This window comes from Panthera pardus, unplaced genomic scaffold, assembly GCF_024362965.1.
Source record: "Panthera pardus isolate Hobbes unplaced genomic scaffold, ASM2436296v1 HiC_scaffold_6, whole genome shotgun sequence".
Taxonomy (NCBI): Eukaryota; Metazoa; Chordata; class Mammalia; order Carnivora; family Felidae; genus Panthera; species Panthera pardus.
Window position 1 is genome coordinate 16916864 of NW_026526991.1, and position 14931 is coordinate 16931794.

Sequence of the window (14931 nt, forward strand, 5' to 3'; positions counted from 1 at the left end):
TGTTTCTCCATTGAATGGTCCTGACATCCTTGTTAAAAATCATTCAAACATATATGTAAAAGTTTATTTCTGGACTCTATTCTACTCCACTGGGCTTTATATATTTCATTACTATAGTTTTGTAGTAAGTTGAAATCAGGAAGTGTGAAGCCACGAACTTTATTCTTTTTCAAGATTATTTTGGCTATTTGGGTTACCTTGAGATTCTATCTGAATTTCAGGATGGAATTTTCTATTTCTGCACAAAATGTCATTGGGATTTTGAAAGAGATTGCATTGAATCTCCAGACTGCTTTGAGTAACATGGGCATCTCAACAATATTAAGCCTTCTAACCATGAACATGGTATATCTTTCCATTTATTTAGGGCTTCTTTAATTACTTTCACCAATGTTTTGTGCTTGTCAGTGTACAAGTCTTACACCTCCTTGGTTAAGTTTATTCCCGAGCATTTTATCCTTTTGATATTATTGCGAATGGGATTGTTTATTTTAGCATTCATTTATTTTTTGAGAGGCAGAGAGAGACAATATGAGCGGGGAAAGGACAGAGAGAGAGGGAGACACAGAATCCGAATCAGGCTCCAGGCTCTGAGGTGTCAGCACAGAGCCTGACGCAGGGCTCGAGCTCATGAGCAGCGAGACTGTGACCTGAGCCAAAGTCAGACACTTAACCCACTGAGCCACCCAGGTGCCCCTGGGATTGTTTATTTTATTTCCTCTTCAGATTGTTCATTGTTAGTGCAAAGAAAAACTAATTTTTGTATGTTGACTTGGTATCCTGCAACTTTGCTGAACTCATTTGTTAGCTCTAACAGTTTGGATGCATGTGTAGAATCTTTGGAGTTTTTGCATATAAGCTTATGTCATCCATGGGGTGCCTGGATGGCTCAGTCAGTTAAACATCTGACCCTTGATTTGGGTTCAGGTCATGATCTCACAGCTCATGGGATCAATCCCCATGTCAGGTTCCATGCTGACAGTGCAGAGCCTGCTTGGGATTCTCTCTCTCCTCCTCTCTCTACCTCTCCTCTGCTCATGCTCTCTCTCTCTCAAAGTAAATAAATAAATATTAAAAAAAGATTATGTCCTCCACAAACAGAGATACTTTTACTTATTCCTTTCTAGTTTGAATTCCTTTTATTTCTAATTCTTGCCTACTTGCTTTTTCCAATACTATGTTGAATTGATGGGATCAAGGCAATTGCAGTCAGATCTTGCTCCTGATCTTATAAGAAAAGTTTTAATTTTTCAGCATTGAGTATGATGTTAGCTTTGGGCTTTTCATATATGATCTTTGTTAATAGTGGTAGTTTCCTTCCATTTTTAGTTTCTTGATTATTCTTTTTCATGAAAGTCTATTGAATTTTTCAAGTGTTTTTGCTCTCCCCTTTCATTCTGTTTATGTAGTGAATTACATTAACTGATATTCATTTGTTGAACCATCCTTACGGTGCTGGAATAAATGCCACCTGGTCATGGTATATAATCCTTTCGTGTCCTGTTGTGTTTTGTTTGCTAGCATTTTGTTGAGAATTTTTTACTCAATTTTCATAAGGGATATTCATCTGTAGTTTTCTGTTTTTGCAACATCTTTGTTTGGCTATGGTATCAGGTCAATGCTAACCTTATAGAATGAATTTGAAAGTGTCCCTCCTCTTTAGGTTTTTGGAAGAGTTGGAGAAGGATTTGTGTTAATTCTTCTTTAAATCTTTAGGGCATTACACTGATGAAGTCATCCTGTCCTAGGGCTTTTCTTTGTTGTGAGGTTTTTTGGTTTGTTTGTTTTTTAAGTAATCTCTGTGCCCGTTGCATACGCAAAGTCATAATCTTGAGATCAAGAGTCCTATGCTCTAAGCCAGAGAGGAGATGAGGTTTTTGAACACTGATTCAATTTTCTTATTAGTTATAAGTCTGTTCAGATTTTACATTTCTTCATGAGTTGGTCTTTGTAAGTTGTGAGTTTCTAAGAATTTGTCTATTTCATTTAGCTTATCAAATTTGCTAGTGCTGTTCATAGTACTCATTTTTTAATGTTGATTTTTGAGAGAGAGAGAGCGTGCGTGTGCGCGTGCACACAGTTGCATGCATGCACAAGCAAGGGAGGGGCAGAGAGAGAGGGTGACAGGATCTGAAGAGGGCTCCGTGCTGATGTCAGAGAGCCTTATGTGAAGCTAGAACCACAAACCCATGAGATCATGACCTGAGCCAAAGTCGGATGCTTAAGCAACTGAGCCACCCCAGGCACCCTCATAATACTCTTTTATAATCCTTTTTCTGTAAGATCTGTAGTAATGTCTGCTCTTTCTGATTTTAGTTATGTGACCCTTCTCTTCTCTTTCTTAGTTAATCTAGCTAAAGATTTGTCAATTTTGTTGCTCTTTTTGAAGAACCAACTCTTTGTTTTGTTGATTTTCTCTGTCTCTTTTCTATTCTTTATTTTTTAAATCCATGAACTAAGGATTTATTATTTTCTTCCTTCTGCTAGCTTTGGGTATATGGGCTATTTATTCTTGTCTCTGCTAATAGACTTTTTCAAGTTTTAACGGTTTTTAATTAATTATGTTGCTGAAGGAATTTGGTGTCAACCATTTATGTTTTGTTACTAAGGAGATGGCTTCTCTTTCTGTTTACTTGAAGACACATGTTTGGCATTTCCCCTATGGAGGAGAAGGGATCCAATTCCATTATGGTTGGTGGACAGTGTAACTTCCCAGATGGGATTCAGGGAAGATTCCTCTCTGGGACCTGCTTCCATGACACTTGCAGACAAAGTCATCAGCTCTAGCCTGGGACCACAAGTGTTACTGCTCAGAGATTTCTTCTCATTTCATTTTCAATCCCTTCCTTTCTCAGTATGCCATGAAGCCAGTGGCTCTCAAATCTCATTTGTCTTGGTCACTTCAGAGATGACCAACTTTTCTAATGATTTACACTTTTGTTTTCAAGTTTGAAAAGATTCAAGGTGTCCTTCTAATAACTACCCTTGTCTTCCAAAGTGTTTTCTTCAGTAAGAGAAAAAGGAATGGAATGAAAGTTAAACCCAAGGCACTTAGAAATTTCTTTAGCCCATGGGAGTGTCATAGGGAGAGTTTGGGAATTGGGGTAGCCTCCAGTCTTCCTAGGCAATGCTTGGCATTTGGGAAAGCTGACCATGAGGTGGGGGCAGAAGGTGGGCATGCAAGAAGAGGCTTGAAGTTTACCAAACATCTGCTCAATAATAATAATTTAGTATGGGCTAGTCACTATCCTAAGAGCTTTGTTTGGTGTTCATTGAACACTCAAAACAACAACAGGTAATTTTGCCATCATGCCCATTTTGCAGAGAGTTTAAAGAACTTACCAGAGGTCATATAGCAGCAGAGCTGGGAACTGAACTCGGCAAGTCTGACTCCTGATTCTGTAGGCTCACTACACCCCATCACTTTGATGCTGAGACCATTCATGGACTTTCTCTGTATAAATCCTTCATTCCCCAAACCACTTCTTCTGTTAATAGGATGAAATTAGAATAGAAAGGAAGCAAGTTTTTCTACTACTGCCCTCATTCATTTATTTATTTGTTCATTTATTTAACTGATAACTTTTATATTGAGCACCAACTGTGTGCTAGGTATTGTCCTCAAATTTGAGAATACAGCAGGGAATGAGACAGACAAGATCCCTCCCACTCTCTTGGGATCTCATCCTTTGGGTTCAGAATTAACAATAAACATATAAAGAAAGAAGAAAAGTGTGACAATGACAAGTGCCAGGAATAAAATAACTGTAAACAATAGAGAATGAATGGGGCTCCTTTAGATTCAGAAGGCAAGAGTCCTGGACTGAGACCTGAATGGCAGGAAGAGGTTCCATGAGAAGGTCTGGAATAAGAGAACTCCAAGCAGAAGAGACAGGCATCAGCTTCATGAGCTTGAGACCAGACAATAGGGCTGTGTTGTTGGAGTGAAGGGAGTCAGGGGCAGGGGTGGAGCGAGGCAGGGGCCAGAAAAGGTAGAACCTTCAGGCTATGGGAAAGACTGGATTTTACAGTGCCCGTAATGGGGGAACCTTAGTTTGAACAGGTAAGAGGATCTATTTCACATTTTGAAAAGATTTTCATTCCCTGATTTCTCTGCCTATAGCAGGAGTCCCCCAGTGGTTGATAGAGACCTTTCCACCGGTGTTGGTGTTTTATCCAGCTGACCTTCAAACAGGTAGAGGCCACCCGGTTCTTATCACAAATGATTCCTGGAATTCCCAGTTAGAGGGAATCTTATTGGTACAACTCCCCAATCTGTGACTTGTTTTTAAGGGCCCAGAGAGCCCACGAATGGGCCACAAAATTGTCAGTCAGTCCCTAAGGTTATGCCTTTGGGTACATCGGTGTGTGGAGAGACCTCCCCCAACATCCATCAGTTTCCCAGAGAGATCCCTAAGCCATGGGAACATAAAATTCACTGCTCCTCTGCATGAGGAAATGTGATGTGAGCCCCTAACAAACAACTCCACTTGAAAAAGTAGTACCTGGGATGAACCTGGGCAATATAGAAGATTTAAAGCCACCACATAGATTTTGTAGATGAATATTAAGTGCTCAAGAAATATTTGTTAAATGAGTAATGAAAAATTATATAACTATAACTTGAAATGTTACGTGAATGCAGCATAGGAAATAACCCTATGTCCACATTCAAAAGAGGCTTAGTAACTGGGGGAACGAAACACTGCCAAGAATGAGGGGGTGCCTGGTTGAGCATGTGACTTTTGATTTCGGTTTAGGTCATGATCCCTTAGGTCTCTCCATCCTGAGTATGGAGGTTGCTTAAAAATTTTTTTTTTGCTCTCTCTCTGCCCTTCTCCCCTGCTTGTGCTCTCTCTCTCTCAAAAACAAAACAAAACAGGGGCGCCTGGGTGGCTCAGTCAGTTAAGCGTCCGACATCGGCTCAGGTCATGATCTCATGGTCAGTGAGCTCAAGCCCCGCGTCGGGCTCTGTGCTGACAGCTCAGAGCCTGGAGCCTGTTTCAGATTCTGTGTCTCCCTCTCTCTGACCCTCCCCTGTTCATGCTCTGTCTCTCCCTGTCTCAAAAATAAATAAAACATTAAAATAAATAAATTAATTAAAAAACAAAACAAAACAAAACAAAAAAACAAAAAAACCCCAACATTGCCAAGAAGGAGAAAGTTGGAGTTTTTTCCACAATAATGTCCCATGATTTGGGAAAGCTATTTAACATTACCACTCCATTTCTCCATTCATAATAATAAAGTAGGTGAGATTGCTTTTATTAACATCATTACACACACACATTTTGGGCATCAATTTTTTCCCAGACCTCTGACACTCTTTCAATGAGATTATTTTCTATTATTTTAGAAGAAACTTTATATCATACATACATCTGCTATTTCTACAGCACGATACTCTTGATCTGTCTCTTAAAAGGGGCTCTCTGCCCCATTCACATTATACTGTATTTGTTCTTCAGCATGAAAAGTATCCAATATTTCAGGGGAAAGAATTTGGACTAAGGCAGTAAGTGATCTAGCCAAGTTTCATCATTGAAAATAAAAAAAAAAAAATCATTGTATTCCATTCTTTCCTGCTGGCCCCTTAGGGCGCACAGAATGGGGAGGGAGAGGGTTTTTCCATTTCTCCCTAACTCTTTGCTTGAATTCACTTAGTTGAGCCAAGAATCTCTTGCCTACAGCTGAGAATGCTCCCAGCCACTGATTTTTGGCTTGTATCTGCTCATTTCTAGAAGGGTTCTCTTTATCTGCCAACATCCCGAACAAAAGCTGTTTTCTTTGAAGCATCCTCAGGCCCTCCCCTATGACCTCCAGAAGCTTTAATAATTTCTTCCTCCTTGTCTAGTAACACTCTGTTACCCCCACTGGTACAGCACGTGAAACATTGTACTAATTTCATCTGGGGAGAAACTTTTTCTTCTTTATCCTTGTACCGCAGTGCCTAGATTTATTGCCTGTGTATTGGTGCAAGTATAATGCCCTATTTATTGAATGTATCACAAAGAATACAGTGAAATTTGGGGGAGTTCACTCAAAGTCGCTAAGTATATGAATATTACAAGGAGACACGGATGGGGTTTTGTGGCAAAGATTGTTTTCGGTATTTATCTTCCCTTTTCCTCCATTGCAACAGAAGTCCTGACTTTGGGAGGGGCACACGGCAATACGGAATAAAGACTGGATTTCTCAGCCTCCTTTGCAGCTAGATGAGGCCATGTGACTCAATTCTGGCTGTAAGGATGTAAGCTGAAGTGTCCCGTGGCAGCTTTCAGGAATCTTCCTTAAAAGAGAACTGGCATGGGGGCACCTGGCTGGCTCAGCTGGGGGGAGTGTGTGACCCTTAATCTCAGGGCTATGAGTTGGAGCCCTACATTGGATATAGAGATTACTTAAATAAATAATTTTTAAAAAAAATTTTAATGTTTGTTTTTGAGAGAGAGACAGAGAGAGAGCATGAGTGGAGGAAGGGCAGAGACAGAGGGAGACACAGAATCTGAAGCAGGCTCCAGGCTCTGAGCTGTCAGCACGGAGCCCGATGCAGGGCTTGAACCCACGAACCATAAGATCATGACCTGAGCTAAAGTCAGATGCTTAACCAACTGAGCCACCCAGGGGCCCCATAAATAAAAAGAGAGAGAACTGGCATGTAACACTTACTTTGTCTTCTTTGCCCTTTTTTTACTTCCTACCACCTGGAACTTAGATTTGATGGCTCAAGCCAAGTAGGCCTCTTATATATTTCACATAAAAAAGAATGAAATCCTGCCATTTATAACAACATAGATGAACCTGGAGGAGAGTATGCTAAATTAAGTAAGACAAAGACAGATATGACAGACAAAGACAAATATGGTGTACTCCACTCATATGTGGTATCTTTTTTTAATGTTTATTTGCTTATTTTTGAGAGAGAGAGAGAGAGAGAGAGAGATCGCAAGTGGGGGAGAGGCAAAGAGAGAGGGAGAGAGAATCCCGAGCAGGCTCCAAGCTGTCAGCACGGAGCCTGACTCGGGGCTTGAACCCACAAACCATGAGATTACAACCTGAGCCAAAATCAAGAGTCGGACACTTAATTGACAGAGCCACCCAGGCACCTCTCCTGTGTGGAATCTTTAAAAAAACAAAACAAAACAAAAGGTCGAACTCATCGGAAAAAGAGAATAGAATGCTGGTTGCCTGGGAGGTGGAGGAAATGGAGAAATGTTGGTCCAAGAGTACAAACTTACAGTTATAAGATGAATTAGTTCGGAGGATCTATGGCGGAAATATGGTGAGTATAGTTAATAATAATATATACTTGAAATTTGCTAAGAAAGTAGATCTCAAGGATTCTACCCCCCCCCCCCAAAAGTAACTATAAGATGATGGATCCATTAATTAATTTGATTGTGGTTGTCATTTCACAATGTATCAATCATCAAGTTGTATACTTTAAGTATATATAATTTTTTTTGTCGATTATACCCTTAATTGATCCCTATCAAAATAACACCAGCATTCTTCACAGAGCTAGAACAAACAATCCTAGAATTTGTATCAAACCAGAAAAGACTTCCGATTAGCCAAAGCAATCTTGAAAAAGAAAACCAAAGCAGGAGGCATCACAATCGCAGACTTCCAGCTATACTACAAAGCTGTAATCATCAAGACAGTATGGTACTGGCACAAAAACAGACACTCAGCTCAATGGAACAGAATAGAGAACCCAGAAATGGACCCACAAACATATGGCCAACTAATCTTTGACAAAGCAGGAAAGAATATCCAATGGAATAAAGACAGTCTCTTCAGCAAGTGGTGCTGGGAAAACTGGACAGCGACATGCAGAAGAATGAACCTGGACCACTTTCTTACACCAGACACAAAAATAAACTCAAAATGGATGAAAGACCTAAATGTAAGACAGGAAGCCATCAAAATCCTCAAGGGGAAAGCAGGCAAAAACCTCTTTAATCTTGGCCACAGCAACTTCTTACTCGACATGTCTCTAGAGGCAAGGGAAACGAAAGCAAAAACGAACTATTGGGACCTCATCAAAATAAAGAGCTTCTGCACAGCAAAGGAAACAATCAGCAAAAGTAAAAGGCAACCGACAGAATGGGAGAAGATATTTGCAAATGACATATCATATGAAGCGTTAGTATGCAAAATCTATAAAGAACTTGTCAAACTCAATACCCCCCAAAAAAATAATCCAGTGAAGAAATAGGCAAAAGACATGAATAGACACTTCTCCAAAGAAGACATCCAGATGGCCAACTGACACATGAAAAAATGTTCAACATCACTCATCATCAGGGAAATACAAATCAAAACCACAATGAGATACCACCTCACACCTATCAGAGTGACTAACATTAACAAACTCAGGCAATGACAGAGGTTGGCGAGGATGTGGAGAAAGAGGATCTCTTTGGCACTGCTGGTGGGAATGCAGACTGGTGCAGCCACTCTGGAAAACAGTATGGAGGTTCCTCAAAAAAAATTAAAAATAGAACTACCCTACGACCCAGCAATTGCACTACTAAGTATTTATCTAAGGGATACAGGTGTACTGTTTCGAAGGGACACATGCACCCCCATGTTTATAGCAGCAACTATCAACAATGGCCAAAGTATGGAAAGAACCCAAATGTCCATCAACGGATGAATGGATAAAGAAGATGTGGTGTATATATATATACACAATAGAGTATCAAAAAGAATGAAATCTTGCCATTTGCAACAACGTGGATGGAACTAGAGGGTATTATGCTAAGCGAAATCAGTCAGAGAAAGACAAATATCATGACTTCACTCATATGAGGACTTTAAGATACAAAACAGATGAACATAAGGGAAGGGAAGCAAAAATAATATAAAAACAGGCAGGGGGACAAAACATAAGAGACTCTTAAATATAGAGAACAAACTGAGGGTTACTGGAGGGGTTTTGGGAGGGGGGGATGGGCTAAATGGGTAAGAGGGATTAAGGAATCTACTCCTGAAATCATTATTGCACTATATGCTAACTAACTTGGATATAAATTTAAAAAGTAAATAAATTATTTTTTTAAAAAAACTGGGGAGAAAAAAAGCTTACAGAGAGCCTGCATTTCTAAGAACGTCATAGAATAAAGCCACCATACCAGCTCGAGACTGCCAATTTTAGGCTTTTATGTGAAACACAAGCTTCTGTGTTGTTTAAACCATGGTTAATTGAAGTTGCTGTTACAGCTGAACTTAATCCTGATCTTGAATTGCGTTTTCTTGCTTCTTAGTTGGCGTGTTTTGTAATGTCTCATATTAAAAAAACCTTGCCCGAGAGGTTTAGATGAGTCATATCTGGAATCTCTAGACCGGAAAATTAAATTTCTTAAAATCGTCAATTACACACACATGCATGCACATTTTGGGTATCTATTAGTAGCTTGTTATTGAGCGCTTACTGTATGCCAATAAGTAACTCACTGTATGCCAGGAAGCAAGGAGTAACTATACATATGTTATTTTACTGAATCCTCATAAAAATCTTATGATGTAGAGACTTCTATTATCTTCACCTTATCAGTGAGATAGCCGCAGATTAGAGAAGCTACACAACCAGGCAGGTCCCCGGGCAGGGTGGTTTTTCCCTCCAAGCCCACTCCTGGACACTTGCTGCAGGAGGGGTTCGGGAGAAACCTTCCTCTGCCCACCGGTGTGCTTGCTTCACCTTGCAAATCCACTCAATCCCAAGTCATTCAGGAGTGGAGCTCCACTCTCAGCAAGGACACACCTCAGGAAGAAATCCAGAGAGCACTGAAAAGTCAGAACCTCCTGCACTGACTTCTCTATAGCGAGCCAGAGGCCAGGGAACCTCACTTCTTCATGTGTAGATTGGGGGTGGGGCATGTGAATATTGGAATATGGATTGGGCGGGGTCTCACAGCACGGGCAGAGCTGCAGAATGGAAGCTGAAGTCACACCTAATGACACAGGCACATGGAAGCCATCAAATCTGACTCACTTGTGGAGACCAGAGGGGTCAAACTTCAGTAATTCCAATTTAACGAGAAAAGCATTCGGAACAAAAATAACGTACCAGTAAAGCCTTGGATTGCGAGTAACTCGTTCTGCAAGTGTTCCACAAGACGAGCAAACATTTCTAATAAATTTCAACTTGATGAAGGAGCGATGTCTTGCAATAGGTGTAGTACGTGACACCAAATATCACGTGATCACAACCGAGCCGATGGCTCTTGAAATTCGCTTTGATATACAAGTGCTTTGGATTGCAAAGAATGAATTACGCTCACAAACCAAGGTTTTGTTGTATCCATGTTCCTACTCTGATCTCAATGATATCACCTCACACATAATTAGTTTCCTTTCATCATCCAAGACATGAATGCTCCTTCAGTTGAGAAACACATATTGATAGGGGCATCGGGGTGGCTCAGTCAGTTAAGCGTCCAATTTTGCCTCAAATCATGATCTCACGGTTTGTGAGTTCGAGCCCCGCGCCGGGCTCTGTGCTGACAGCTCAGAGCCTGGAGCCTGTTTCAGATTCTATGTCTCTGTCTCTCTCTGCACCTCCCCTGCTCTCTCTCTCTCTCTCTCTCTCTCTCAAAGATAAACATTAAAAAAATAAAACTACTAAAAAAAAAAAAAAAGACACACGTATTGAGGAACTGCTAAAGGCAAAGCCTGTGTTAACCAGGGACTGCGACACACAATGGAACAAATGGATGGTGCAGCCAGGTGGGAAAACCCACCTGTAAACAGATCTTTACAGCACAGCGTGCCACGTGCCTTAATAGAGTTATGTACAGGGCTGTGTGGACCTTAAATGAGAAGGATCCCACCTTAGGGAAGGTTTCCAAGATGATGCAGCATGGTTTTAAGGGATGACTAGGATATAACCAAGAGAATAGTAGGGAGGAGGAGAGAGTGTGTTTCTAAGAAAGGAGTGGAAAGACTCAGGAGAACCTGTCACCTTCCAGGAAGTGTGTAAGGCTAGAGCCCCCAGGTAAGGAAAGACCCAGCAAGAAGAGAGAGGTTCTTAAAGTGATCAGTTCAATGATAAGCTGTATCAAATGCATATGGTCAGCCAGCATTCAAAAGTCCTTCTCTCTACCTTCATGACCATTGAAAAAGGTATATGGTATTGGTTTTAAACTCCACTCCTGCAAAGGGCAATGCAGTAAACCATTGGCCGCTACTGGCACCCCCTTCCTTCCCAACAGAACATGCCCTGGGTCTTCATACATGTCCAGTCCTACCCCACCTGACTCTGGAGACACTGATTCATCTCTAGGCTCCGGGGTGGATCCTTGTTAGTATGGACCAGAGGTCAGCCCGTGGCCCTATTACTTGTTTTTGAAAATGATGTTTGTTTGAAAACAACCACACCCATTATTTCCATCTGGCTGCTTTTGTGATACAACCGCAGAGTTGAGTAGTGTGGCAGAGATTGTGGGGCTCCCAAAACCTAAGTAAACATTTCCTGCCTGGTCCTCTTTAGAAAACCTTTGCTGACTTTTAGTCTAGGCCAATCAGAGCACTGAATTCCCCCAGCAGATGTCACTGGTCCAGAGGTGGGCTTGTTACTTAAACTGGCCAATCAGATTAAAGAGAAGAACTTACATTTCATGTTTGTAGCAATGATTCTTTCACTTCCGTCAGATGAGGCCTCCATTGCTGCTAACAGCCATCTTATAACCACGAGCCATTCTAGAGATGGAAACTAGGAGATAGAAAGATCTGGGTCTCTGATAACACCGTGGAGTCATTAAATCAAGCAACCCTGAAGCCTGCCCTATCTGGACTGAATGTCATATGAGATAACACATTTCCTTATTGTTTAAGCCAGTTTGGGTAAGGCTGTCTCTTCCTTGGAAGTAAAAGCATCTATCATTACTATATGAGTAATGACATCTTGTCCAAAGACCAGACTTGCAGCAGGTTGAAATACCTAAAGCATGGGCACAAATCTAGAAAAAAAAACAAAGAAGATAGTGGCAAGAATGAGCACCTTCATAAGCCTGCATACTTTGCCTCCAGCAAGAATATGGAGGCAACGGTACACCCTTCCTCCCTGTGATTAAAGTTCTTTGAAAAACAAAGCTCCCGATTCAATAAACTCAAGATGGTTTTTGAAGAACAGCAGATTAGATATAGTAAATTGGGAACTGGGGAAGTGGAGAAATACTACCGGAAGAAATCCCTTTGACATCAGGAAAAGTGACGGCTGACTGCATAAAAGGAGGCATAAAGACAGAAGCAACAGAAACAAAGCAAAACAAGGCGACCCGTGCCGGCTAACAGAGGCAAAATCTCCCTATAAGCAGCCCACAATAGCTGCAGGGATGACGCTATTTATGTTAGACAATCACAACTCATGCTTATAAAAAATAGCCTTGACACACCAAGAATAGAATTCATTACATCCAGTCTACTCTCTTTAATAAGGGGAAAAAAAGGGGGGGGGGGGGTACCTGGGTGGCTCATTCGGTTAAGCATCCAACTTCAGCTCAGGTCATCATCTCGAGGTTTGTGAGTTCGTGCCCGTATCAGGCTCTGTGCTGAGAGCTCAGAGCCTGGCGCCTGCTTCGGATTCTCTGTCTCCCTCTCTCTCTGCCCCTCCCCTGATCAGGCTCTGTCTCTGTCTTAAAAATAATTAAAAAACATTTTAGGGGCGCCTGGGTGGCACAGTCGGTTAAGCGTCCGACTTCAGCTCAGGTCACGATCACGCGGTCCGTGAGTTCGAGCCCCGCGTCAGGCTCTGGGCTGATGGCTCAGAGCCTGGAGCCTGCTTCCGATTCTGTGTCTCCCTCTCTCTCTGCCCCCTCCCCACTTCATGCTCTGTCTCTCTCTGTCTCAAAAATAAATAAACGTCAAAAAAAAATTTTTTTTAAATAAATAAAATTAAAAAAATAAAAACATTTTAAAAAGTGAAGAAAACATATGTTCTCTTTCCCCAAGATTTTCTAACCCTCCTCAAAAACACTTTCTCTTAATGACAAACTGGCAATTTGATGATGTGGGGCACACACCTTGTTCCTGAGATGCTGGATCACAGGAATCCTTGCAAGAGGAGTCCTACTTCAGGACACATTTTCATTGTTCTCTGGACCAGCAGAATTGTGTGTTCCTAACTTCAATTGTTAATTGTATAGTATCCCAGAAAGCAGGATCCGGGTATAGAAACATATTTTGGATGCAGGGGGGCAGTGCAGTGTGTGAGCAAAGCATGTGCGTTGGAATCAGATAGATCTGAATCCAAATCTCAAACCCACCTCCAAGCTCGCTAGGTAGGCCTCTGTTTCCTAACACACAAGACAGAAATAATGGCATGTATCTTGGACAGCTGTTGAGATAGATGATAGATAGATAGATAGATAGATAGATAGATGATAGATATCTAGCACAACATCTGGCATGTATTAGACCTCCATTTGTGTAAGGTATCACTGCCTATTATTATTATTGCTATTATTATCATCATTCTATGCCAAGCAAAGTGTTGTATTTGATAGGTAAAGGTGCTAGAGAGCGATTTCGAGCTAGAGAGGAATCATCCCTTCGCCTTGTTTAAATCTTCAGTGACCTTGGTCCGCAAACTGGCCCCATACATGGAGGGCAGAGAGAGGTGGAAGAAAGAGGCAAGCCACTCCAGATTGGTAGGTGGCAGGTTTAATAAGCAAGGGAAGTTACTCATGAGGCTTATTTGGGCGGCCATGAGAGAGTCAATCCCTGCCCACCAGCATCTTCATATTTATAGATAGGCCTTAACTTGGTTTGGTCACGTACACCATCCAGGTGGTCTCAACAGCATCGTACTGTCCCAAGGCTACGTCCCTGGAACAGCTCCCACTGTGGGAACAGTGAGCAGAATATACATTCCACAGACAGGGGAGAGGGCGAGGAGCCTCTGATTGCCTGAGTCCAGCTTGCTGGTCGACTGCTGGTCATGTCCTCCCAATTACCTCCTCCAACACTTTCTGGGGGAGCAGAGTGAGCCAAAATGCTGGGACTAAGAGCTGAGTTCTCCATAACAATGCTTTCTTTAGGAACAAGAATTCTATGAAAACCTATCCATGTATTGGGAATGATTTCAAGCAGTCACTGGATCCAGGAATCCATTGTCACTTTCAATGTGTCAGAGCTCAGCTGGAGTCAGTCATTTAAAAAAAAAAATTTTTTTTTAATGTTTATTTATTTTTGAAAGGGACAGAGTGTGAGTGGGGGAGGGGCAGAGAGAGAGGGAGACACAGAAACCGAAGCAGGCTCCAGGCTCTGAGCTGTCAGCACAAGAGCCTGACACGGGTCTTGAACCCACAAACTGTGAGATCATGACTTGAGCCCAAGTTGGACACTCAACTGACTGAGCCACCCTAGTCATCATTTAAATCAATAATGTGCAGTGAGTGGCTACAACGGTTGATGTGGTCAGTCTAGCCTCTGACATGCCCTGTAGGGACTCAAACTATTCAGCAGTGATCAGCACTTAACCGAAGTGAGTAGAAATTAATTACGACCTCTGGAGGCTGAGAAGTCCAAGATCAAAGTGCTGGCCATTTCAGTTCCTGGTCAGAGCCTTCTTCCTGGCTTATAGATGGCCACCTTCTCACTGTCTCCTCACATGGGGGAAGGGAGAATCTCTTTCTCTTCCTCTCCTCATAAAGGCACTAATTTCATCATGAGAGGCCCACCCTCAAGACCCACCTAACCCTAATTACCTCCCAAAGGACCCATCTCCAAATATCATCACATTGGGGTCAGGGCTTCAATATATGATTTGGGGCAGGGGAGACACAATTCTGTCCATAGTATAACCTTTCCACAACTTCTTCACCTAAAAGATTTCTACAGTGGAATTCTCTAAGTCATAAATAGTCTCTGAAGTAAGTTTGCTCAGACTTTCCAAAATATTTCCCCTCTTAGCCATGATTAAGGATG